The 27,430-nt window shown below is 39.6% G+C and overlaps 1 protein-coding gene and 1 long non-coding RNA gene across 2 annotated transcripts in view; one reads left to right on the top strand and one right to left on the bottom strand.

Moving 5' to 3' along the window:
* The window catches only part of b3gat1a (beta-1,3-glucuronyltransferase 1 (glucuronosyltransferase P) a), a 194,149-nt gene that overhangs the window by 56,471 nt on the left and 110,248 nt on the right, over positions 1 to 27,430 (top strand). The gene's annotated exons all lie outside the window — the stretch shown is intronic.
* LOC119491313 lies at positions 8,762 to 10,897 on the bottom strand. The gene is made up of 2 exons (XR_005207588.1): positions 10,605 to 10,897; positions 8,762 to 9,200 (listed from the first exon to the last, which is right to left on the bottom strand). It is a non-coding gene; the product is annotated as an uncharacterized LOC119491313 (long non-coding RNA).

Here is a 27,430-nt window from a genome sequence, read left to right as displayed (position 1 = left end):
TGTCAGTGTGTCAGTGTGCTGACTTGACTATGACTTGCCCCAAACTGCATGTGATATCACAAAGTGGGCATGTCTGTAAAGGGGAGACTCGTGGGTACCCATAGAACCCATTTTCGTCACATATCCTGATGTCAAAGGTCAAGGGAGCCCTTTAAAAATGCCCATGCCAGTTTTTCTTCACCAAAATTTAGCACAAGTTAAGAGCGTTATTTAACCTCCTTTGTGACAAGCTAGTATGACATGGTTGGTACCGATGGATTCCTTCGGTTTTCTAGGTTCATATGATGCCAGTATCTTACTCTAGCTACAACCTAAAAATCGCAAGTTGTGTTAATGAAATTAGTGGCGTTAAAACAAATTTGCGTTAACTTCGACAGCCCTAAACTTTTCACTAAGGAACTCATGCTGGTGTTAAATGTACTGATATATTTCAGGCTGGACGTTCATAATAAAATCTGCTACAGAATAAAATGTGGTGCCAATTTAAGTGATCCATTGCTTTTAAAGCTTCATTACATTCTGGCTAAAGACATCGGTTCATATAATCTGCTAAATCATCTTTATTGTGCAGATTAGAGAGGCTCATTATTGATACTGGGATGATGTTCCAACGATCATCAGGCCAGATTGTTCTCATTGTGAGAGATATTGTCACTTTTTAGGTTGAGATTTATACCCTGACCCATAAAAAATGAATATAGTGGCGAAGGGAGTTGCTGCTTTCACTCTTTTGTTTACGTCCGTGTAGGAATTTGAATATTTTCAATTTACCTCCAGCAATGGTCAAAAACAAAGCCTGTGGTGCAGCCGAATAGCTTTTTGGAAACATTTTAAACGGCAGGTGAGCTGACATTGCCTTACAGCCAGTCTGTCTACTGCATCATTTACCCAGTGAGGACAACAATGGAGCCTAATCTCAAATTGCTTATTGACTCATGCACCATTATTTTAAACCATGGTGCATTTCACGTGAGGCTCATCGATTTGAGGTCTCACTTAAATCAGGCAAACCAAACCGTACCTTCGTCCCACCAGAGGACGGGACAATAGTCTCTACAGTCTCTCCGCCAAACCAGTGTGGGGCTGTCTGGTATATATTACTTTAGGGTTTGTTCAAAGTTGTAGTTTCATGATGCCTAATTAATGGAGTACCTGAACCACCTTGGTCTCCCATTAATTCCAATAAGAAAAAGCAATCCGATGAGAAAGGTTTCATAAACCTGCTGAGGAAGGAGTTTCAGCCTCCTGCCCTGAGGGATGTCAGTGTTTACCAAACACAGCAGTGGATTACATGTACACTAATGAATTTAAGATGGACTAAAAAATGGTGAATATAATATGTAAAATACTCAAACCAAATCAGATTAAATTGACAATGTTTATTAAAAAAAGGTATATTAAACATTAACAAATTACTTCGTTATATTGGGTAATAAATCATAAATATTCTCAACATTGTGCTTAATTATACCAGCAAAGACATTGTACACTTCCTATTTTCATATACGTCACTAAGGGCTTTTTGTTACTGTATACCAGATGCCAATTAATACACTACTTGTGTTGTTGCAGTATGAGCACAATTATTCCCTTAATTAAAATACCAATATGCACCACCAGATATGTTATTTCTTAATATTTAGGGAGGTTTGTTCACTACATCAACTGCATTAACTTTGGCTAAAAAATAAAATGTGATCATTTTTTAGATCGACAGGTTTAGTCAATGTAAAGGCTATTACTGAAATAACTGATGCCAACTGGCACAGTGTGTGTGTGTGTACACACTTTCAGAAATATAATTGTGCGCTGCACTCTGCCAGACTCATCCTCCTGCAGCTATGATGAACAGGAAGCCAAAACCTCTGCGTGCTCCACCGCAAGCGGCTGCTGGTGTTTTGGGAACATGCGGGCTGACAGCTAATGTTTCATATAGTAGTCTTTAATGAGGGAAATGTTTCATCCACTAGGAGTTGTCATCACCATTTTATTTTCCATCCTAAATAATGTTAAAATAGATAACAGGGTTCGACATTAACCATGGCTCGTGGCCACAAAATGTTACTCTGTGGCACAAGTTTGATCAGGTCTATCTTGAGAATGAGACTGAGTGTCTCAATGAGATTACGGTCAAATCAGTTGGTAACACTTTATAGTAACCATCATTTATGAATGGTAAGTTGATTAATTAAGTTAATTAAACTTAGGTAATGTTATTTTACTGTAACAAACAATGAATGGATAATTAATAATGTTTACTAGTTATTAGTAATGCTATAATTTGTGTTATTTTGGCTGACGGCCAACCGTCGGCTTGGCGTGTCAGGGCCTTAAAAGGAAATGTAGCATACTGAATGGTGTGAAAATCTGACCTCTAAATGAAGTTTGTTTCTGTGAGGCGGAGCTTCTGACATTTCACAGTGGGTAACATGTTGCATGATCTCGTGGAAAACATCCTGTGGCCTTGTTTCCATATTTTGACCATTTTGATCTGCTAAAAAAAACTATGACAAACGCTTGAGTAGTCTGCAAAATAATGTCTTTTTGCTTTCAGCAGAGAGTTTTACAGTTGCAAAGCTCCTTTACAAACTTAGTTTATGTGCTTCAGTCAGGCAGCTGGGACAAAAATGTAAAGGCAATCAGAAACGTGTACTTTCCAATCTATGTGATTCAGATAACATTGGTTGTGGAGCTGAATCTAAAGCTAAAATCTACATAAAATTGGTTAGTTTGTACACAGCACAGTATATCATTTTCTTCAGAACACATACAGTATAGGTACACAACACAGTGCAGGTTTATGGGGGGTAACATCAGAATGGTTCAATGGCTCACCTTATAGGGGAGCTAAAAGAAACACTTTTTCCCCCTAATTTATGTTCTTATCATTCCAAATCGCCCTTTCAGTCACAGCCACTCAATCACATCCACGAAGTTTGACTGAGTGGCTGAGGTCGTTGGGAAGGGCAACAATATTTTTTTTACTTTCAAATTGACTGCTACAGGCCTGGAATTGATTAGACTGTCTGTCTGTCTGTCTGTCTGTCTGTCTGTCTGCATCCATACACAAGCTCCTCAGTTTGAGTCTGGAGTTTAGTCCTTGTAAGTCTGCTGCTGCTATAATTATCATCATTCAGTCTGCAGATCTGTATCTGCTTTCATTATAAGATAAGAATATGATGTTGTGTACTAAAGCAGTGTGGCTGACATTGCAGTGTGGACCACACTGGAACATGCAGACTTAAATATGCATCAAATAACTCTCCGCTAATAACATAATTAATTTCCACCCATACAGTCAAGAATGCAAGAGGCTGTGCCAAGATTAGATAATACGAGGATAATATCAGCACACACACACACACACACACACACACACATATTTATTTTTTTAAATGTTCAATAGATATCGTGATAAAATCATTATTAGGGCTGTCGAAGTTAACGCGATAATAACACGCTAACTCAAATTCGTTTTAACGCCACTAATTTCTTTAACACATTAACACAACTTGCGTCTGGCTGTTGTTTTAAAGCTAGAGTGAAGATACTGGCATCACGTGAAACTAAAAAACCTAAGGAATCCATTGGTACCAACCATGTCATAGTAGCTTGTCGCAAAGGAGGCTAAATAACGCTCCAAACTTATGCTAAATTTTGGCGAGGAGAAACTGGTATGGCCATTTTCAAAGGAGTCCCTTGACCTCTGACCTCTGACCTCAAGATATGTGAATGTAAATGGGTTCTATGGGTACCCACGAGTGTTCCCTTTATAGACATGCCCACTTTATGATAATCACATGCAGTTTGGGGCAAGACACACTGACAGCTGTTGGGCTTGAATTTGTCATGTTATGATTTGAGCATATTTGTTATGCTAAATGCAGTACCTGTGAGGGTTTCTGGACAATATCTGTCATTGTTTTGTGTTGTTAGTTGATTTTCCAGTAATAAATATATACATACATTTGCATAAAGCAAGCATATTTTCCCACTCCCATGTTGATAAGAGTATTAAATACATGACAAATCTCCCTTTAAGATACATTTTGAACAGATAAAAAAATATGTGATTAATTTGAAATTGATCACGGTTAATCATGGACAATCATAAGACTAATTGCAATTAAATATTTCAATTAATGGATCGTTAATTAATTTGGCCACGTTAATCGTGTAGTGAAAATCTGATATTGTGACAGGCCTACTATCGACAATATATTATTTTAGCGCTGGCATGTGCTCTCTGCTTGCCAACATAACAAAGATGCTTCTCACAGATGTAATGTGTTACTGGAAACAGAATGAGAAGAAATCAAGCTCATGACTTGGACCCCTAGTGCCTTTTCACACAACAGCAAATTGATTGTTTTACTGTTTTTCTAATTTGCTTTGGCTCAATTCTCGAAAGAAAATTATTTTTTTCAAAACAATGAGCTCAAATCTCTGAACAATTAGTTTGTTGTTCACAACAGATTATAATTCACCATTCATTGCTCTAGTTTTGGCACATAAGTGCAAAAGAGTACAATTATCTACAATTTGTTTTTGTTTTCCTCTTGCCCGTCTTGCTGATCAAAACTGTTTAGCTGATTCTCAGTGAAATTCTTGCACTCTTCACAACTTTTAAACATGTATATTCCATACATATCTATGACATAGTGTTAAGTACTAGGTACAATTAGTTATTTTTTTACTGAGCTACAGCAGATTCTTTCATTGTTGCAGGTTTTTTTATTTTGACATGAATGTCATTTTGTGGCAGATTTTTTGTTCACTGTATATGACTTTACATGAAAGCTCAAAGGTGAATTTTCTACATTTCTACACAAATACATTTACTGTACAAACACGCGCGTACATATCCTGTTCCTGTATACTACTATAACTAAAGAGTAGATAGTATAGTAGTTATATTTGTATATAAGAAACATTTCCAGGGTTGACTGCCGTGGTATACGAATGTCTTTTTTGTTCTACTTTTTGTTGACACTGACAGCTTACTGTACGATACATGAATGTCAGTTTTGTCTAGCTGAAGGCTGTTGTGTATCGCACTGAGCCATTTCAACAGTAGGTCAAAGTTTACTGGGAAAAGTCAATACTGTAGCCTACAATACTGTATACACAGAAAAAGGTTATGGAGATTTGTGTTTATACAGTAAATATATTTGTGTAGCAATGTGTTAACAGAAAATTCATGTAAAGTCCTATACAGTGAACAGAAAAGTTGCCACAAAATGACATCCATGCCAATAATTTTATTTTTAAAACCCCACAACAATGAGAAAACATGCAGTTGTTCAGTAAAAAAACATCTAATTGTATCTCCTCACTCTACGTAACACTGTGTCATAGATACTTATGGAATATACATGTATGTCTGACAGATTTTGGTAACTGAATGGATCATATTGCATGTGATGGCTCAAATGATGAAAGAGTGTTTAGAAGGTGTGAAGAGGAAGACTACTTTACTGAAAATCAACGCATCAGTTTTGATCAGCAAGACATGTGCAAGTAGTTATTGTGCAAGTTTTACACAATTGTACTCACTCTTTGCACACATGTGCCAAAAACATGTAATTTACTTGAATGAATGAGAAATTCTCATCTGTTGTGAACAACAAACTAATTGTTCAGATATTTGAGCTCATTTTTTTGAAAAAAATAATTCTCATTCGAGAATTGAGCCAAAGCGAATGAGAAAAACTGCCGTAGGATGAAAATCAGTGAAGTGTATATTGATGCTCTGCCAACGTCATGGCTACATGACAAGATGCTCAATCAGCAACCAATGAGGTGTGAGTCCTCCTGCCAGTTTTCATTGAATGTAAGAGACTTACAAAATGTAAGAATATTAAATGAATTGCAGCAGAAATGCAGCTGCAGTCGATTATAGAAGAGAGACAGAAGTGCAGCACAGCCTTGCTTTTCTCTCCTGATCCAAATGAACTGAAAACTTTCCTTTTAGCGATGTTCATCGGTGCATAATGAAAACCATCTTCACCACACGGAGCAAGAAGTTCAGTGGACTGAATATACAGCTTGTAACTCCAGCGCACAAGTGCACCGTATGAAATATGAATCAAGAAAGGACACATCTACATGTGTTTTGTCTTTTTTTTAAAAACGTCTACTTTGATAGATTTGAGTCCTCATAAATACCAAGGGAGCTTGTACGGGCTTTTCCTCTGCCTCGCCCATTGTTGTGTCTTAATAAATTAAAATAATCTTGTTGAAGCAGAAGAAAGCTTCAGACATTCCAGCACAGCACTGAATATTTCATTTAGGTTTCCAGTGTTAGCATGCAGCAGCTAATGATGAACCCGGCCTCCTCTAAGCCTCTTACATCCCCCCAAAAATACTTCCACTTCAGTTTCTCATCCAGGGAATAACAGGAGAGCATCATTACTACCAATAAGCTACAGCACCACCAACCTTTGTTGCTAACTTATCAATGCAATGCATGTGAACAACATGTTTGGATGCAGTGTTCATTTTGGCAGCTATTTTAGTTTTATTCTTAGTCTTAGTCTTAAATTTAAAATGTGTAATTTTTTATCTTTCGTAGTTTTAGTCTAGTTTTAGTCACTAAAGAATCATTACATTTTAGTTAACTTTTAGTCAAAATACTTTCTCTCTTAATTATTGTTTTCTGTGAAGCATGAAGTTTATTTTGAAAAGACTGGAGCGGAAATTGACACGTGCGTCATGTGTTGCTGGACATCTGTAGGAATAACTAAGAAATCATACAAACCATTGAATGAGGATACATTGTATGCAGTTTATATGTCTTGGGCTTTTATTGTGAAAAGTAAGATTGGAAGGAGTGGATCTGGTATGCGCTTCCTTTGTCAAGGTTGAAAGGAGTAATAGCCGTCTTGGTGTTGTTGTACACTACGAGTGTACGTATTGAATATGTCCATTCTGACGCTTTTTCTGACGCTTTTTTTTGCAGTGTAAAATGTGCATTCTGTGTGAAAGTACTCATGACAAAAACAACAGTTTGAAAAAAAATATATTAACGTGTGAATTAATCGCACGAAAAAAAACGCCCCCAGTGTGTAAAGGCCTTTAATGTCAGCTTGAGAAAACCTTAAAATCCTGATTTGCACAAGAATATCAATCATAAAATTAATTTATTTTGGATGAATAAAAGTTTCATTTTTCTACATCTTTTCTCAAGGTTGAAGACAAAAGAGAAAGGGGAACAATCTACAAATAACAGCCACCATCTGTCAAGTTCACCAGCCTTGGGCCTTTTTTCTACAAGAAGAGATGGCACCATAGTTTGTCCTCACTTGGGTCTGGTCTTGTATGACTGTTTTGTCCCGAGGCTCTTGAGCATTCACATCCTCTCGGTTGTGAGTTTCTACATTCTCATTTGTCCTTCTGTTATTATTTCTCTCTGCAACCCTCAGGACTGTAATAATAATCAGGACCTCGTGGTCCTTGTCGGAAACAATCCTCTTTCAAACTCCACAGTCCTTCCACAGAGTTCCCTACACTCTGTCCAGCATCCACATGATAAGAGGCCTGGTGCCACACTGACAGGTCCTGACCTCTCGCCTACATGCTGAGGCTGGGATCTGAGCAGCGCGGGCAGTTCAGGGCCACGCTCGCCGCATTTCCATTTTGTGTCAGAAAGATTACGATCATTGAAGATGATGTTGGCGCAAACCCGTTTTGTGGCTTAGCATATAAATGAAAAAAAGATTTAATCGCCAACAACTAAAGAGTTCATTGTAACTGTCTGATAGGCTCTGCTACACAGCATGCACAAGAGGAAAAACTGCTTTTTGTTAGTAAAACTGAAGATATTATGCTTTTAGACAATTAAAACAGAACGCTTCTGAAGTCTGTCGATGGTGAAACAGACATCTGAGAAACTGTTTGCCGTGTCGACCTCTCAATCTGTTGCCAATTTGCAGTCTTCAAAAGCAAAGTTACTCCAGAAAGCAAAGTGCTTCACAGTCAACTGTGAAATGTAATAAGCATAAGAACTTAGGAAGCACTCAGAGAGCACATTCCTCCAACAAGGCTCATCTGAATTTGTTTTAATAATAGAAAATATTTTCAAGTTTTAAATCTGCATCTGAATGAGGAATCAGGATCTGCATGCATCAAACCGATAATCACGCCAATTTCTGGAGAAAGTCCTGGGAACATTGCAGCTTTGTACAAAGGTGCACAATTTCAACTGAGCCAGACTCATGACCCAGCCCGGTCGCATGAAAAGGCATTTGAATGAAACGATAATGTGCCAAATGTGTCAAAATCGTGTAATAAGAATGCAATTTTTGCTTTTGGCGTGTCATTTGTACGCCATGTAATCTGTACTGACTGCAATGTAAATGCATTTGCGTAAATATGGTACGCTCAGAGCTAGTGACGTAGAATAAAAAGCGAGAGAGACTGCTTATGGGTGGGCGGGGAGGTGAATGTGTCCAACACGTGTCAGGTGTTGTGTTACGTTAGTGACGTTTGTGATGAGCTTTCTATACTTACTATATATTACGTTGTTTACATACGTATTTTACTTAGTTTCCATACTTATTTTAAGCCTAACCAGATTTTTTTTTTTAAATCAAACAAATTAGTTTTGTTGCCCTACCATATTTTTGTTCTTGTGGGTTGCATGACCACTGAGTTATGGCTCAGTCAAATGCATGAGATGCATCATAGTTTGGAAGATTACTCCAGTCGAGTAGACATCTGCACCTGTCTACATATAGTTGCAATTATACACATACACGCATTTTAGAGCCAATGTCAATTTATGACAAATAGGGCACACTCAGAGGAATTGGGCAATAAAATAAAAAAAAACATTCTTGTTCCAAATTCAGGGAAATTGGATCAGCCTCCGCCGTTTCCTACTTTCTCGTTTTGACTCACTGTGGTTTGTTTTGGTTGACGTATACAGCACGGATATTGCATCCGATGCATAGGTGAATAGATTTTTTTTCCCCCACCCCTATATCATGTTGGACCTTCTCATGTAAAGCATAATGTGGTCTAAATGCCAAGTGAGTCATCTCAGGAAGCTGCCACATTTACGTGGCATATGATGGCACTTTTCAGGAATCATTCATTGAGTGTTGCTGTTTGCCAGAAAGTGGCAATATTGCAGGCGTCAGATGTTGTCAGCGTTTGTTGCTTTGAGAAGGCATTTGAAGTCGCTCCCAGTTCCCCACCTGTAGACAGAGATCAGTGGGAAATTTATTGGTGCTTTAAAACAGCAGTAGGCAGGTCAGTGTGGCTCCCTTTGATGTGCAGATATTTCACCTGCTTGTGCTACAGCTCAGCGTGTGTGTGTGTACATATGTGCATGTGTGTGCGTGTGTGTGTGCAGGGACTGGCTAGAGGCTGTCACCAGAGGCTGTGCCTGAGACACTGTTGCCATGGTAACACATTTTCCAATTTGATGACAGGCATGAAAGGCATGTTAAGAGATTGAATGTTTCTGTAAGGGCAGACACGCACATGCAACTTTCACCCCACAGAGAACAAGCGAGAGAGATGTGTGTGTGTGTGTGTGTGTATTTCCAAATGCAAGTGTATGGTAGCCTTTTTTGTTTTTTACTTCATATTTGTATGGTAGCCTGCACATTTTTTGTTAGCTGTAACGCTATTTAGAAACGTTAATTTAAACCCTCCTTGAGATTTGAGACTGAAATGATGCTCACCAGTAAGCCGTATGTATTATAATATGATATATATAACACACCATCATTTTACAGTGTGCAGCGTTATGTGTAATGAGTCTCCGTGATAAAAAAAAACTGCATGTCCAACGTGCATCACTTCTAAAAATGTAGGCACAACCAACGCTGAAATCAGATCAATGCATCTTGACAGGCCGTGGATAATTATTCGCTTTGATTAAGGCTGAGTCGCTGAGCATTTGCATTTCAGAGTGCCTTTGTGTGGCTCACCAAACTGAACTGATTGCATTTTCATAACAATGGAAGGATAAAAACTGAAAATAGAAAAAAGAAAGATGACGACAAGTGATGTCTTGCAAACGTGGATTCATGTAATACATTTACAGCTTGAAGATTTTTTTCACCAACTTTATGTACACCCCTCGTGTACTCAACTGAAGACAGAAAAACATTAAAGACAATAAGATAGTAAACAATTTAACAGAATTCCTTTCTTTGGATTTTTACTGTTACAACACACATGGCTGCATACTTTATTTCGCTCATGTCTGCTCTCGGATCAGCACATTTATTTCCAGCATAAGAATTTCAAGAAAAATCTGACACTTTGAAAATGAAAAATCCCCTTCATTTCAAGTTTAGGAAGAAGACTTCAGTGAGAGAGTGGATGAAATAAGAAGGCTTCAGCTCACATGTTAATTCACATTTACGGAGGTGGAAGAGTTGCTTTGAAAAAAAGTAATGAAATATAAAAAGTAGGGATGTCACGATTTCAATTCTAAATCAAATATTGATCGAAATGAGCTTCTATTTCGAGCTTCGAAGTCAAAAGCAGGATCGGTGATTCTCCCAGTATTTCTTTTCTTTCGCCGCCGCCTACTTGCGTGCGTGCGAAGGAAAAAATCACTTCAAAGACAACACAGAGTATCTTACCGTTAGCCTGCAGCTGCAATTCGAGACACCATGACCACGGCCAAAGTCAGAGTTGACGGAGAAACAACCGAACTGGAAAATCCTCCTGCTTCCCTGAAGTCACCGGTGTGGCTACATTTTGCCTTCCCTGTGAGTTATGTAAACAACGAACGTGTCGTTGACAGAAAAACTGCAGAAGATTTAGAGACTGCAGCTACCAAAGAAAACAGCGCTCAGCAAACTGTTTGCCGATTTCAGCTGCAGTTGCACTATCTCCACTTAAAATTGATTGCGTGTCTACATCGTTTCGTCTGATAAAGCATGTGGCCGCCGACAGGGACTTCATAGTGCATTCAGGTGCACCTCCTAAATTCTCTAGTTGTTGTAAAGTTCCTTCCTGCCATCTAGTGTTACTTCTTTTTGTTGTTTAACAGCTTGTTCCCTAATTGACTGGTAAAATAATAAGTTATTGTTATTACATATTAAATAGATTATTTAGATTTGACCATATGGCCTTAGTGTGGTACACACAACAATGCCATGTTTAAATCGAAAATCAAATCGTGACCAAAAAGTTTGCACCTACAGGATAGAAGTTGAAGTTGATAATAGCCCTGAAAGAAGATGCTCGGTAGCTGGAGCTTATTGTCATCTCAGGTGAGCTGCATGACTGGCATGGGAATCTAAATCGCTCCGGATATGAACATGAATATGCAAGCAGATATGTAAATTTGGGATGCTAATTTGAGATCTAGGAAGCTGCCGTCTGTACTTTGGAGAAAGCCAAGCTTCAACTGGGTTTTAAAACCTCAGCTTAGGCCACGGCCTATTTATTTCCCAATTATTCATGTCATAAAGCTGCATCGCAAACATTTCACAGGGAGCTGCTAAATCACAGTTCATGACACAAACACTGTATGTGTGTGTGTGCGCGTGTGCGCTCGTGTTTACAAACACAGTGCACATACAAAGCTGAGCTCGTGAATTCTTATCTTGACAAGAGCGCTGCAGAAGCTAAGACAGCAGTGGGAGTCTGAGACTGCCTTCTTTCCCTGTCAGGGTTAATTCTAGGCATTATAAGTGCAGTGTTGCACGCAAATCAAACCCAATGTGTTGAAATGAGCGTTCTTTAGAGGCACACCGCTACGCCCCGTATCAAACGTAACTAAAAGGAGGTCATCTGGAGCTATGATTACTCCACTCCGCTCAGAGCCGCTGCATAACGAACACCGAGGACTTTCAGTCCTCCAGCTTTTATGGAAACATACGTTTTATGAAATCATACCCTTGAAGGTCATTATGTTATATTTCATCCATTATTTAGAATTGTACAATACCACTCAATGACATTTATGTCTCCATACATAATGTATACAACAGGAAAAATACCTGGTGTAAAATAATATGCAATGCATTCTAGTGAGGAGGAAATTCAAATGGTTCAGTAAGAGGTTTTATGTTGGCTGACAACAGTGGGAGCTTCTGGGAGGGTAAACAAACTAGTTGGATTTAGATTTTTCAAGGTCGTTAATGGAGATAGACATTATGATCACTGTGCGTCCTTAAAGGAATGTACGTATAATTAGGTTTGAGTTAAGCTTCTTTATTGATCTGCTCTGTGCCTCAGTAACAAACACTTGAAAACTCTGTTTGTACCCGACAGCTCTGCAAATATGTCGTGGACAAATGCAAATGCCTAGAGACTGTAAGACTAGTGCAACTGTCAATAAAGGTTTGGTAGACAGGGAAGTAACCGAGAGCAACAGAAATTATAACGATAAGTGGACAGTTTTGATAATTGCAGCATTTGTCGCTCTTTATACTTCCTGGTTCACGATTACGTGGATTACATATGAATTGATTTTGTGGGACATACACGAATTACAATGCATTACTTTTCGCAGGTATAGCTACGAACAGTGTATGAGACCAGCCTGATGTAGCCTATTATTCCTCCTGACTGCTTTCATGGGTTGTGTTTTGTTGATCAGACAGCATCACTCAAAACCTATACTGCCTATCACTATAATCACAATCCACTATGTGGGCCACTATTTATACTTTTATGGGAAGATCTGCCATTAATCACGTTCTCAAGGGGCATCACTACTGGCCCATAAAAATGACTGTTATGGTATCTTATAGAAATACATTTACATCACCAAACAGTAGTTTTACCCAGAGAACATGTATGATATATATACCTTTATATTATCATATCAAAGTGGGATGTGAAGAGTAGGATGGATCAAAGATGGATGACACATTGAGCGTTCCATCTATCTCACATGAGAAGCAATTCTCCTCTTGGGGCTTCATTCCCCAAAGGATGTCACGGATGTTTGCTGTGTATGTAGAGCCTCTCTATCATTTGATCCCCTTATAGAGCTTCTCTATGCAATAGTACGGCAAAGTATTAGCGCCACGGATAGAAAAAAATAATGCAATATTTTTAGATTAAATTTGAAATTTGAGAAAAAATGTTGTGACTCATCAGAAAGTGACGGTGCAGCCCAAACACAAGTCTTTTACAAGTACAAAGAGTAACTGTAGGCTACAGTATGGACTGGTCGAGAAATGCCTAAAGGGATAGTTTGGGTGTTTTGAAGTGGGGTTGTATGAGGTACTCATCCATAGTCAGTGTACTACCTGCAGTAGATGACAGTCAGCATGCCTCCAGTTTGGAGTAGCAGACAGGAGTTACCGCATGGAAGCAAAGCAATGCACTGCTGTGGACGGGGACGACAGAAAAACATATTTTAGCCACCTAAAAGAAAGACCCACCTAAAAAAATCAATATCAGTTTAAGTGTACGCTATATTTAGAATATTTTCACTGCTTTATCTTGCTGTCACACAGCCCTTTCCGTTGTAACTTTTCTTATCTAAATGTTTTTCTTTTCTCAAAATGTCTGATTTGTATCTGTCCGAACAGTGATATTAATACTCCATTGTACAGTGCAGACCATGAAACAATATAGTCTAATCTGTCATATTCTTATTTTTATGCTTAATATTTGGTTTGTGGTGAAAAGTTTTAGCTCTACAGAATTATGTATTATCAACAGATCACAAATTTATTTTAGGAACAAGTTAAGTAGGGATGAAACTACCCATTTTTTGATCTATAAAATGTCAGAAAATGGTGAAAAATGTTAATCAGTGTTTCCCAAAGCCCAAGATGACGTCCTCAAATGACTTGTTTTGTCCACAACTCAAAGATATTCAGTTTACAGTCATAGAGGAGTAAAGAAACCAACAAATATTCACATTTAAGAAGCTGGAATCAGAGAATTTTGGCTTTTAATTTCCTAAAAAATTACTAAAACTAAAAAATGATCAATATAGTTGGCGATTAATTTAATAGTTATCAATTACTAATTGCAGCTCTAAACTCAAAATTTCAACTCAGTTGCAACTGAATTGCATTTGTAGTGCAAATCATTTCAATAAAGCAGTCAAAACATGTTTAATCTGAGTCATTTGGGTGAAATGAGCCTTTATTCTTGGCTGCTGTAGAGCAGTATTATTTTACAGGCTACGGTTTGGTTCAAGTACTAACATAGTGACCTAAAGCTGTAGGTTTTGAAACGGAGAATCATTCATCAGTGTCTGACCTCAGTGAGTCTGGACACAGTCAGACACAGTGATGAATGGAGCCCATCCGATGTTCCTCCCCTTTTAGATTTAAAAGTTTATAACATTTAGCTGTGCTGTATCTCACTTTCTCCGTTTATATGACATGTCTGTTTTGTTGGGGTCATAGGTCATGATTACTGGCTTTTTTTAAAGCTTTTTTTAGTGTTTAATGCCTAATATAGTTCTAGCAAATGTGGCATCTAATTAACTGTCAGGACTTTGCCAGAGAGAAATGATGGATAATGTGGAAGGGTGGCATTAATAAACCCAGCCAAGCAGAGTAAAGCGTAGTCTTGGGAATAGGGACGCCTGGGCTCTGGGGTACTATTGCTTTCAGTGGGGCTGTACAGATGGAGGCGCGTGTGTTTCAAGTTTGAATCGAGTCGGCCGTTGTGTGAGAGGATACTCGCTCGCTGCCGGGGTGCAGCGATCGGGGAAGAGTTTAACAGCGGTGTGCAGTCACTGTCATGCCGCAGAGTCATCTGTGATTTACAGTGTAATTGGTGCATAATTTGCCAGCTGGTACATGCTTAATTTGATAAATTATGTTTCTGGCACAAGAAATGAGAGCTGAATAGAATTTTCCTTTGTCATTAACATATTTCCATCCCACTGTGTGTTTTTGGTGAAATAAAAGACAGTGTATATTACGACTAAAATTACAATATATTCACTTATTATGTACAGAAAAATTAATTTCCATGGCCTCCGCCATTTCTGACAACATCAACAAACACGTCATAACTTGTGAACTCTGAGCTTTCAGAAACTTTCCACTCATTAGGTCGTGAATACGTCAAGAGGGGGGCGTTCATATGGACTCCTCTAGTGAACACGGTAAACACTACCCCATTTGAAGGCACCAGTAGTCACTGTGACGTCACCCATTGGTTTGTGGACTGCCGTTTGGAAGCCTCAAGTCGGCACTTTGGCTGTCGCCATCTTGGTTTTTGGCCGTTAACATCTTGTTTTTTTGCAACCAGAAGTGACACGAGAGGGTGGAGCTAAATATACAACTGAAGACATTTTTAGGCAACCAAATTGTGACACTTAACTTCCATGAACTGAAAACACACTGTGAAAGTTGTAAGACGAAAACACGGATAACCTCCAGAGCGGACAACGCTGTGGTAGCAGCTTGTCAATCACAAGGTAGCCATGCCCTAAAGCATATCCTGCTTTATGGTCTATTTGACTCTAAATGGGACCATAATTTACTAAATGAACATCATGCTGTATTGAAGAAGACTTGAAACTAGCGACTAAGACCATAAACTCATGTTTACAATGTTTACTGAGGTAATAAATCACGTGAGAAGTAGACTCATTTTCTCATAGAAAATCTGACTTCTTTTTGCAACCAGAGGAGTCGACCCCTGTTGGTATTAGAAAGAATCCATGTTTAAGGCACTTCAGCATTGGCTTCACTTTTAAGACCAAGAGGTTGACCACTGAACAATATGCATGTTCGTCACACACCTTTGAGTTTAATATTGCACCCTTTCCAAGAACACTGCACCTCTTGTTTCAACAGTAACTCTGTGCTTGTAAGGAGTCCACACAGGCCGCTGATAACAGCTAAGTAATAAATCGGTTTTAAATGCGGTGATCCATCTGTTTATGGCACTAAATAATACCAAAACAACAGTATGAGTGTGCTGCTATGCCATTGCTACCTGAGGAGCTGTTTGCGAGCGCAGAGCTCAGCTGTAAACACCGTAGTACAAAGTCAAATCACAATACAGTAGCAAAAGATTTCACCGCCTCAGCTGGAGACAAAGTTTACAGCCCCAAACAGAAAAAAAAACTCTTTGTCAACAAGCTAACAACTTGTGAGAGGAGCAGAGAGGGGATGTACTGCTGGCTTATACATGGATGTGTGTGCTGTCTTTGAGGAGAGATGGGTGCAGTCCTGTCACAGACCCGGCTTTCATTTAACATGCCCTTTCCCGTGTGAATTAATCTGTCTCATGTCGCCGCGCTCGACGCCCACATATCTTCTTCTCACCCTTTTCCGTTTCTCATGTCTTCCTTTTTTTCTCCTCCGCGTCCTCTCCGTGTCCCTCTGTGTGATGTTGCGCCCACCCTCCTCCTCCTCCTCTCCACCGCCGCCACCGTCACCAGGTCTGATTCACTGTCAGATCCATCTGTCGCTTCCACACCAACCTTTCTGAGTATTTCAGCTCACAGCACCTTTCACTTGCTAACACATTTAGGATCTCGGTTGCTGTTGAAGCTAAAGAGAAGGAGGGTTGACTACTGGAACGAATAGCTTGAAAGATCCACAGCTGACAAATGTAACAGTGACTAACTAAAACCGAGAAGTTAAGCTGTCAAATAACAGCTAATAAGTTATCATACTGTTAATGTGTACACTAAGTATGACAAAGATGCTGTAATGCAAGATGTCTCATTGCTGTACAGTATTGAGAGGCAAGATGGATAGGATAAGTCATGGTACAATGATTCAGCATTAAAAGTCATGTCATCAGTCCTCGGGGTAATGAATAGTGAAATCCATTTCCATGATAGAGCTATAAATGTCTTCTCCTTTCCAGCTCTGGAGCCTCCATTCCCATAATTCATCTCTCATCTGGGGATGTTTGCTGGTGAGTTACATGCTTCTATATGATCGTCACCTCTGACATTTACATGCGTGCAGTACATCACGGTCAGTGTGGATGAATGTCATGGACCTCACTTTCCATTATGTGCCTCTGGATGGTGCTCAGGGACTCCTTTCCTTCTGCACTTTATGCTATCTTTACAGGAACATGGGCCAAAAACATCTGACAGGTGATAGTAAATTCAACATGATGCACTTTTTATTCATTAATTATTTCTATTGTCTTCTCCTTTCTGTTTTTTTGTGATTGCTGAACTGTGTGTAACATTTCGGTGGATCTATTTGCAGAAATGAAATATAATATTCATAGCTGTGTTTTCATTAGTGTATAATCACCTGAAACAAAAAATCGTTGTGCATCCTTTAGCTTAGAATGAGCCCTTCATATCTACATATGGAGCGGGTCCTCTTCACAGAGTCCGCCATGTTGCTCCGCCATGTTTCTACAGTAGCTCAGAATGGACACGTTTTTACGTTACCTGAAGGCCACCGTAGTTCTCTGATACGCTTGTGAAACTGCGTTAAAGTGAGCCGCAGAGTGCAAAACCGTGGTACCGCCGACTTCCGTTGCTCCTAAAGTTACCGCCGTCTTGGAAAGGGAGGAGTGAGTGGAGGTGAACTCAGTTGGTTGCAATCTGCAACAGCACCACTAGATGTCGCCAAATCCTACACGCTGTATCTTTTAAGCCATCGTCAATGAGACTAAAAAGACTTCCTGCATATATTTCAAATTAGAAGTCTACCATGAAAGAGAGAAATAATGCCCTTTTAATATGAAGCATCTTGCGGGAAGTGTAAAGTTTCATCTGACTGTAGCGTATCCGCAATCAAAATAGCCGAAAGTAGATGAGATTGAGACACTGTACTGATGGAATTAGTGGAAATGTACATTCTCCTGAATTTGCCAATACCACAAGTAAACATGGAGGAGGTTCTGAGTTTGCATTAACAGCAAATGGCAAAAACAGCAAATCAGAAAACAGACAGGCTTTTGAAATATATATTAATGTACTAGTGACTAGAGACAGATCTTTATTTCTAATTTCTTTTCTTTTACTATATTCCTTTATTTACTGTATGGGAGTGTTAGGTACACAATGCACAGTATAAATCATTATTCTCAGCACGCACACGCAACCCTGACCTTTCCAATAGAATACGGAAATAATAAATAAAGCTCTCAGACTTGAGGAACCTTGGATAAGAGTGAAAGTGAATAAACATGCAGCAGCAACAACAACAACGACACTGAGAACGTCTGAACAGAGAGAAATGTTCACACTTCATAACCTAATATTCAAGGTACTAGTTGCTTTTAAGACCCATTATCCCACAAGACTTTCTTCAAGGGCGGCGAACCGGAAAGCGTGGTCGTGCTCTTTGATAAACAACACAAACATAAAAAACATTGTTGTTAATGTGATGCAGACGGGAGTCACAGAGGATGTTTCATAACTACAGGTTATAAATAACATCAAATCATACAGTAAACACTTGATTTGAGACAAACAGATTTGAGACAGAGATTTTACATCAGTTTCCTCCAGTTGCCCTTATTTGGATTTCTTGAAACCATGCACGTGCATGTGAGCCCTTGGGTGCATGCATGAGATAAACAAAACGGGGATCGACCTCAAAAAAACTCCACATGGAACCTGTAAGCTGGGTTTATAGTTGTACTGTAGCTGCACTCAAAAAAGCAACTGCACGTCGGTGCTGCGGCGGCTACGGAGATACCACATTGGGACTGCGAGAACTGTGATTGAGCAGCTCGGGCTGCTTTTGTTTGCTCCTGTAAGTGTCTGATGCCGGCAGGGATTGTTGAGTGAAAACAACATGAGAAAGTTGAAGAAAGGCTCAGAAATCTATTCATTTTCAATAAGACACATGTAGCAAAGCCATCTCCACTGCAAACCCTCTGCACACCATGACTCCCGCTTTCTGTCACTGTGAATGAAACAACATGGTTGCCACAATTGCATAGAATAGTCTCATAATAAAATATACAATACAATATAAACACAGTTACTGTGGGGAATATAATTAAAGTAGGATACAGCCTGATCATTTACAATGAATGCATGTAGTGCTCCGGTGGCGCTATCATTGAATACAACCAGCGGGCTACCTCGGTTTCTGACAAGTGGAGCCAATGCTGCAGTGCCTTAAACTTGCATTCTTTCTAACATCCAGCAGGAGGCGACTCCTCTGGTTGCAAAAAGAAGTCTGATTGTATACAAGTCTATGAGAAAATGAGCCTACTTCTCACTTGATTTATTACCTCAGTAAACATTGTAAACATGAGTTTACGGTTCTCAATCGCTATTTTCAGGTCTTCTTCAATACAGCATGATGTTCATTTGGTAAATTATGGTCCCATTTAGAGTCAAATAGACCATAAAGCAGGGTATGCTTTAGGGCATGGCTACCTTGTGATTGACAGGTTGCTACACGGCGTTGGTCCGGTCTGGGAGTTATCCGTGTTTTCGTCGTAGAACTTTAACCCTTTCACAGTCTGTTTTCAGTTCATGAAAGTTAATTGGTTGCCTTATTCAGCGTTCGGTTATACTTAGCGCCACCCTCTTGTGTCACTTCTGGTTGCAAAAAACAATATGGCAACAGCCAAATACCAAGATGATGATGGCCAAAATGACAAACTCAAGGCTTCAAAACGGCAGTCCACAAACCAATGGGTGGCTTCACGGTGACTACGTCCACTTCTTATAGAGTGCTCCAGGGGTTTGACGTATTTTTGTAGGCCATCCACGATGTTAGCAACACCCTGGTTCCCTCGACTAAAAGCCAACAGGATTTTTCCATTGGATTTGGATTATTGAAAATAATAACATAGAACAAAACGTTAAAATCTCTTAAGCTTGTGTTTACCAAAGACCTTATTTCAGACATCTAACTAAAAACCCATTCAAAAAACCCATTGACTTCTAGACGAAGGAACCGGAAGTGCTTAAATGCTAATTAATTTCCGGGTTTTAGGACTCCATCCTGTAGGACTCTAGAATCAAAACCTACGGTGTAACTCCTTAAATCAAGTATAAACAGATTGAAACATCTGTAGTTTTGCCTTCTATCACCCCATGCCAAACATCTAATTCCATAAAAGGGGTGTGAGTTATCCAGAAATGTTTAACACTGATATGTGCAGTCTACTGTAGTAGTCAAATCATCAAATCATCTTTCAAATGTTATTAATCTAATTTGTATCCGACTCCTTCACCTTCAGTATGGTATTATTGATATTATTATTATTATTAACTGTAGTGGTAGTTGCATTGAAGTTATCTAGGTTGTCACATGACGTCTGGCTGGCCGCTGTTCACCCCATCCCCCCAGATGTTGAGCCATATGTGTGTTATCACCAGAACAGGGATAAAACCTTGGGATTTTACAGTATTAAAGTTGTTTTATCTCAGCTTTGCTGCATGGAGATTATGCTTCCCAGAAGAAACCCACCATCTGCCTGCTGTTGCCAGAAAATAGAGGACATTTCCCTACCTCGTTATTGACGAAAGGATATGTGTTGCACAACAGCTGCAGAGCTCACGCTAGCTGCGCTTTACGGGTCAGAAGGTGCTGTATGGTCAGATATAGCTTCTCTAGACCTTTATGTGCAGGTGCAGTTTAGACATATTGAAGCTATGTAATGCACAATCTGCTTTTCATAACTGGTTGAAAAAGCAACAGAGGTGAGTCTTGTGGTTTTGTGAACATATTCACATCAGTGTTTCTAGAGCTTCAGTTATCAAACAACCATATAATGAAACTTAGATATGAAGCCATATGTTAGTCATGTTTTCTGCATGTGTTCTTTGCATTTGTTTGTTTCCTTTGTTGCTTCTGTCAGTGATTACATAAGTGCTGACACAGACAAGTGTATAAAAAGAATGTTATTTTAATCTTTACTGTTAGTCTTCTGACTCACGTTGTTTTGAGGAGAGTGATATTTTGAGATGTGTTCTGCACAATACCCCGAAATGACAATAAAATCCACACAAACGGCTCAACTTTCATTCTGCTGTGCTAGTACAAAATAAAATCCCAACTTGCAACTTTGCAAAAAAGATGGCATAGCGGATGCCAACGAGGTAACGCTGATTAAATATTCATACTGTTCCCTCAGTTCCCCTGTCTGGTGCTGTTCCAACAGAAACAATGCTTGTGAGCCCAAAAAAATGGATATGTCCTTCACAGCGCTGAACACAGGGCTGTGACATTTTGATTTTTCGACTTATTTTCAGACACAGTGCGTGGCATGAGTGCCACAGCCGCACAGAAAGTTCATTCATTCTTTCTCTTTCTCCATTCATCACACACCAGTGATATGATTGTAAACATCAGCCACGTTTGCGAAGCCTATTCTATCATTTCAGTTTCTGAATGATGAGTCCGCTTGTCTCTTTTCTATCTGGTGAACTTTGATGGGAAGAATACAGCTCCTCCAGCATTCAGTCCTTCAAGAGTGTAGCAGCTTGCAAAACATTCATTCTCCATCGATGCAAGGCTGAAGAGGCGAGCAAGCAGCAAATGAGTTGGATTTTTCTTTTTTTCCCCCCATCCCTTGAATGTAGCCTGTGTGAATGAATATCAGTCATTACCTGGTGAGAGCAAGGACAGCTGGGAAGTCATGAATAGGGCAGAGTGAAGGGCCAGAGATATTTGTGTCATCTCACTTTGTTGGTGGATTCAGGGGCAGATTTTGTGCTAAATGCATGAATATTACCTAATTTAAATTTGTGCAAATAACACAGGAGCACGGAGTCGCTATTTGCTTGGCAACGCAGTTAGGGGTTAGTTTCACCCTTTGTGAATTACATGGTTTCTTTTGTCTTATTTATTACGCAAAAGCCGTGCAATCCTATTGTGAATTCACCCCTGAGTGTCCAAGTGTCCTTGAGCAAGACATGTATGCGTGTGTGTGTGTGTGTGAGAATGGGTGACTATTGTTAGTACTCAGCAGCTTGTGGAAGACTTCAGTGTCGCACAACGAGTACTCGAGTGTGTGCAGGTAGGCAGGTTGGACGGCAGACAGGCAGGTAGCCAAGTACAGCTTCACAGAGCTGCTGGCCAGCCTGGTCTCACTCCAAGGTCGTCAAATACTGGCGCTTGGGCCGTGGCCCTCTGCGTTTTGATACTGATGCACAAGGCATCCTTTAAAGTCTGTATGAGACGCACCGTGCTTTCAACTAAACTCCAATGTGAACCCATCTCCATCATTATTAGACGCTAGGAGCAACGGAGGTAGTATTTCCCATATAAAACCAAAATTTCAGTGACTTTTACTAACTACAAGATGTCACGCGATGTCATGTCATTAACCAGGCGCTAACTTTCTGCGTCATATACTACTCAAGGGGGCTTCTGCCCAAAAGGCAAAATATGATGAGTAGGGATGAGATCACGTTGTGCTGAAATGACTGATTCTTATGGTGCGTTAAGAGAGAAAGTGAAGAGATTTTTTGTCTTGCAAAAAGTGAATTCTGTCTGAACGCACGTTATTATTGCAACTTGTCATAATGTTTGTCTTGCTTATTTTAATCAGCCTTCCACAGCTGTGTTGTAACTGAAGGTGTCCAGTCTGTAACAGCAGCCATCTGGGATCCTCAGGGTGCTCATACGGAAGTGATTCACTGCATCTTTAAGAACAGACGGCAACTCTTGAAGCAAAGCTCCCCTGACATCAAATCCCTGTGATAGTTTTCTCTTTATCAAATTACATGACCATGGTGTACCTGAGGAGAAAAAGAAATCCAAAAACAATAAAGAGGATAAACATAAAACCAAGGGACCAAAGGGGACGCAACACTTTGCTTCATATTGATTACATCTCTGTCAGCCGAGTGCTGAGGTGTGGTTCTAGCACATGACCTCTGCATTGACCCTTCAGTCCCGCCCCTCGAACGCAGACTGGCCAATCATATTTTAGTATCAGCCAGGGTCCGACAACTATCCGAGTCTGCTTCATAGACTGTCATGCAATCGTTTCAGTATTCCTTCATTTTCAGGCTGATTTTGTGGATTTCGAGTTAGTCATGGTTAAACGTTGTGTAATAGTGTTACTCGTTACCCGGAGAGGTTGGAAGGAGATATACGTTTTTCTAAAACGTTACGTTTCAACATAAAAACCTGTGGAGCTAACACTAGCAGAGTACGTTATCACATCATTAACTAGCGTTGGCACTATGCTAAGACAGTGCTTTTGCTTTTTAATGATTATAACAGTGAATCATTTGTTCCTTAATTCCATTGTCTTCTGTCTCGATTGCCAGGTGATGGTAGGCTGTAGCTTCTATCTTTATCTATTTAACGTGTTTTTGGCCGCTGAATCAGTTTGACATTCTGAATTTATCCTCCAAACGCATAGTGTAGACCCTACTGTCTGCTTCTCTCTGAAATCGCTTTTTAATTTATTTAAAAAATTAGACAATATTTATTCAGGGAGTGCAGTTAGGCCCTGTTCAGACCTGGCATTAACATGCAACCACCTCTGAATGTTGTCTGAGCGATCTCAGGTCTGGTCTTAGGGAAGCAAAGAGATGGTAAGAGGAGCTCAATCCCCTTTGAGTCACACTCACCTTGGTTCACGAACATCTTTTGAACAACAAAATCTTTCAGTTCCTGCTTAATATGTCCCTGTTTTTATGGACATCATAGTTCAAGTAGTGTGGCCACATGTTATATTCTCGAGCAACTGTTTTTTACAATTACGTCTGTTTTATTATTATAAAATATGTTCATTATTACAACCTGCTCTGCTAAAGCAGACAAAATGCCCTCCAGCTTGTTTCTACTGTTTTCTTTAAACAGAATACAGATGAGCTGTTGGGGAAGAGGAGGGAGCAGCACTGTGCTCTGTTAGTGCTATCTCCGTGTCTTTTTGTGGGTTGTGTGTAAATCTCATTTGTACTGGGGGCATATCTGATGGGGTGCAGAAATTAAACATCTTGAACTCAGGCTCTCTTGAATGGGATGCTCTGAGAGCTCAAAGACAAAATCATATCTTTGCCTGCTCTGAAGTCTGCCTCACGCTGAAGTCATGATGCTAACCCTTCAGAAACATGCAAATTAGACTGCACAGGCTCATATAATCTGATAAACATCCTCCATTGAATACCAAGTGCCTAAACACAATTTCTGCAGGAAATTATAGTGCTGATGAGCAGGAGATATGTTGTTATAAATGGAGGTATAAAAGCCCATCGGGGATGTGCAGTCACAGTCTTATTGTCTTTGAAAAATATGCTCAGCGTGGCACAACCCCTCGCTGAGAAATTACTAAAAATTGTTTTACCCTCTAATTAGCCAAATATTCTGACCCAGATATGATCTACTGGATTTGGAAATAGAAGACAATGCGCTTGCAGGCAGCATGTCTCCGAGGGCTATCTTATCTGTGAAAGCAGAATCCCAATAGAGGCGACCCACAATCAGCTCTCTCTTCTCCCCAGACGGATCATAACCAAACTGCTCTGTGTGCTGAAATCCAACCACCAAAGTCCTTGAAAGCACAGCGAGAACCAGGAAAAGGAATTAAAGCCTAAAATTAGCTTTCGCTAATCGCCTCACTTGATATAGTAGTAAATTAAAGATGGGGAAAGTTGCTTTATAATACTGTACACTGTAAATTATTACCAGGATTTCACAAGATGCAACTGTAATAATTCACAATAAATTACATTATAATTACATCACAGGCCTTAACTGTGATATTCAACATACAGTATTCATAATGTCGTTGTGAAATTAATGCAAGACATAGCTATTACAGCCGTAATTACTGCAAGCTACTGTGAATTCATCAGGAGAGGTTTCTCTACATGCTAAATAAATGTATAAAATTGATCATGTTTTTGTGTTTATTTGAATTTAACCATTTTTTTCAATGTTTTAAGTTATTGATGGGTTAACAGATAAAACTGTTTTTCAGTATTTTACAATGGTTTTTATGTGTAAATTTACAGCACAGTACTGGCTACTGAGTTTGATTAATGCAACTAGTAGCCAGTAATTTACTGTTGATCAAATAATTTACAGTGTACAGTTTACACTATAATTCTAAAGCAACATACCGCTAAATCACAGTGATATACTGGCATAACTACTGTGAGGTCACTGTATATAGCTGTCATTTCACAATACCTTACTGTAAAAATGATACAGTACCTTACTGTGAAAGTAATGCAACTAGTAGCCAGTAATTTACTGTGAATGCACGGTGAAGTAATTTACAGTGTATATGTGAGTCTGTTTTCATGTACATTAATCTCATACTTTTAACTGAAGCATCAGCATTTGCATCTGGAGTAACAAACTCCACTTTTTATCTCTGTTTTTCACCTTGAAAGTGATGATGAGGATTTGTTCTTGCCGTATCGATCTGGTCAGAGATGCAGATCACATTTTGAGGGAGTGGCTGTTTGGATAAGGGCTGCGGCGGGGCTGATAAGTGTGACTGTCGGCTGACATTGGCTGCGTGGACGGTAGCTGAACTCATTAGACTAATGAATGTGGGGGGGCAGTGAGCGATGCTTTGGGAGGGGAGGAGAGGGCAGGACTGACTGACCTCTTTGAAGATTGAGGAAAGTCTGATATGAGAGGCCCAGGTTAGCTGTGTCAGCACTTCTGCAGCAGTATCTGGAGAGCTGGACTGGAGCTTTGGGCCTGGAGGCAGATGTGTGTGAAATTATCAAACTGTAAGAACACTTAGAAAACGAGATGTGCATTAATAATGGGTAGCTGTGTGCATAGACACTTTTTTAAAGACTCTGCATTTACTGAAAGCTCCAGCATGCAACTTTTTATTGAGACTTTTCGTGTAATCTTGACTAAATCTTGTTTCACCTTGTTTGTATGAAATTGTCAGCATTTGAGATACTTTGAGTGAGTGCAGAACTTTTTTTTTTTAATTATGCTACTGACGTCACAGCAACAGAAGGTATGCAGAGATGAAAGAAAAGATCTTGTTTGCATGTTTACTGCAGCAGATAAAACCCATTAAAAAAGCACAAATGAACATCTGCACTTCTCTTTGTTATGAACAATTCTGTTATTCAGTCTGCTCCTCCTCTTCCTGCAGAGAACTTTACAGATGTCTACTTGATTTTCAGACTAGTTTCAAAGTGATGTGATACGTGCTTGACCAACTGAGGTTCCAGCCCAGTCGAACGAAAAGGCGTAGGAATGACACGATAATGCACAAGGCAAAGGAACACCATTCTTGCTTTAGGCGTGTCATTTTCACGCCATGTAGTCTGTACTGACTGCAATGTAATGACATATAAAATGGGACGGGAGGTAGATGGGTCCAACAAACGGGACCTTCACTCAGGAGACGTTTTGTTTCGTAATTTACGCTAGTGAGGTTTGTCCTGTGTTTTGTATTGACGCTTGTCATGTGTTTTCCGTAGTGATGTCACGTTGTTTACGTATGTATTTTACTTAGTTTATGTACTTATTTTAAGCCTAACTCATAGACTGTATATAAGAAGTGGACGTAGTCAACGTGACATCACCCATTGGTTTGTGGACTGCTGTTTTGAAGCCTCCGAGTTTGGCATTTTGGCTGTCGCCATCTTATTTTTTTGCAACCAGAAGTGACACGAGAGGGTGGAGCTAAGTACAACAGAACACTAAAGAAGACATATTTAGGCAACCAAAAGGTTATGATTAACTTTCATGCAATGAAAAAACCCTGTGAAGGGGTTAAAGATCAACTCCCTTGGAAAGAATGCAAGTTTAAGGCAATTCCGCATTGGCTTCACTTCTCAGACCCGGAGGTAGCCCACTGGCCCAACCATGACATTTTTTCTAAACCTATCTGCACACACCTTAATACACGCGTGTCATTTACCGCCTCGGCGAGACAAAGCGCGACACTGACACGCTGTCCTCTGGTGGACAGAATGGTCTATTACACGCTTTAACGTGGTACCGGGTTGGAGGTTCAGGTTAAAAGTTATAAAGTAAAAAGTCTAAAAGTTGTATAAGTTTTCTTGCTGCGAGTTAGATGAGAAGATTGATACCACTCTGAAATCTTCTCAACTCTTGGCAAGAAAGTGAAAAAGCATATTTCCCAAAAATGTCCAACTGTTCCTTTTAAAAGAAGTTAAAAATCAGACAAAAAGTATGTATATTATGATATACATGTAAACAGAAAAATAACATAAATAGAATGTCAAAAGTTGCCAATTAAAAAGGGAAGGTTATAATGAAATGCACAGCAGACACACCCACTCTGTGTACAGATTGATATCCCAACATACAAGCTCATAAATGCATATGCACGTGTTGTACTGTATATACTCACACACTGTATAAAGGCACTTTGAGGCCTTGAACAAAGGTGAGGTAAAGGGGTCCTTGGAGGTTTAGCTGGCTGTCCTTCCAAAGGACTGCATGGGAAATTGCTTCCGCGGGGGGAAATGACAGTGAAAAGGCATACACTGCTGAGGAGAAATGAGAGTCAACGGAAACATCCCATGGGCTGGCATTTTCTGGCTCAGCAGCAAAACTGCACTTCACCAGTAATTTCACTAAAAGAGCTGATAGCAAAAGTAGTCCTCATATTT

The sequence above is a fragment of the Sebastes umbrosus genome, chromosome 7 (genome assembly GCF_015220745.1).
Source record: "Sebastes umbrosus isolate fSebUmb1 chromosome 7, fSebUmb1.pri, whole genome shotgun sequence".
NCBI lineage: Eukaryota > Metazoa > Chordata > Actinopteri > Perciformes > Sebastidae > Sebastes > Sebastes umbrosus.
This window is presented reverse-complemented; position numbering and strand designations above follow the sequence as displayed.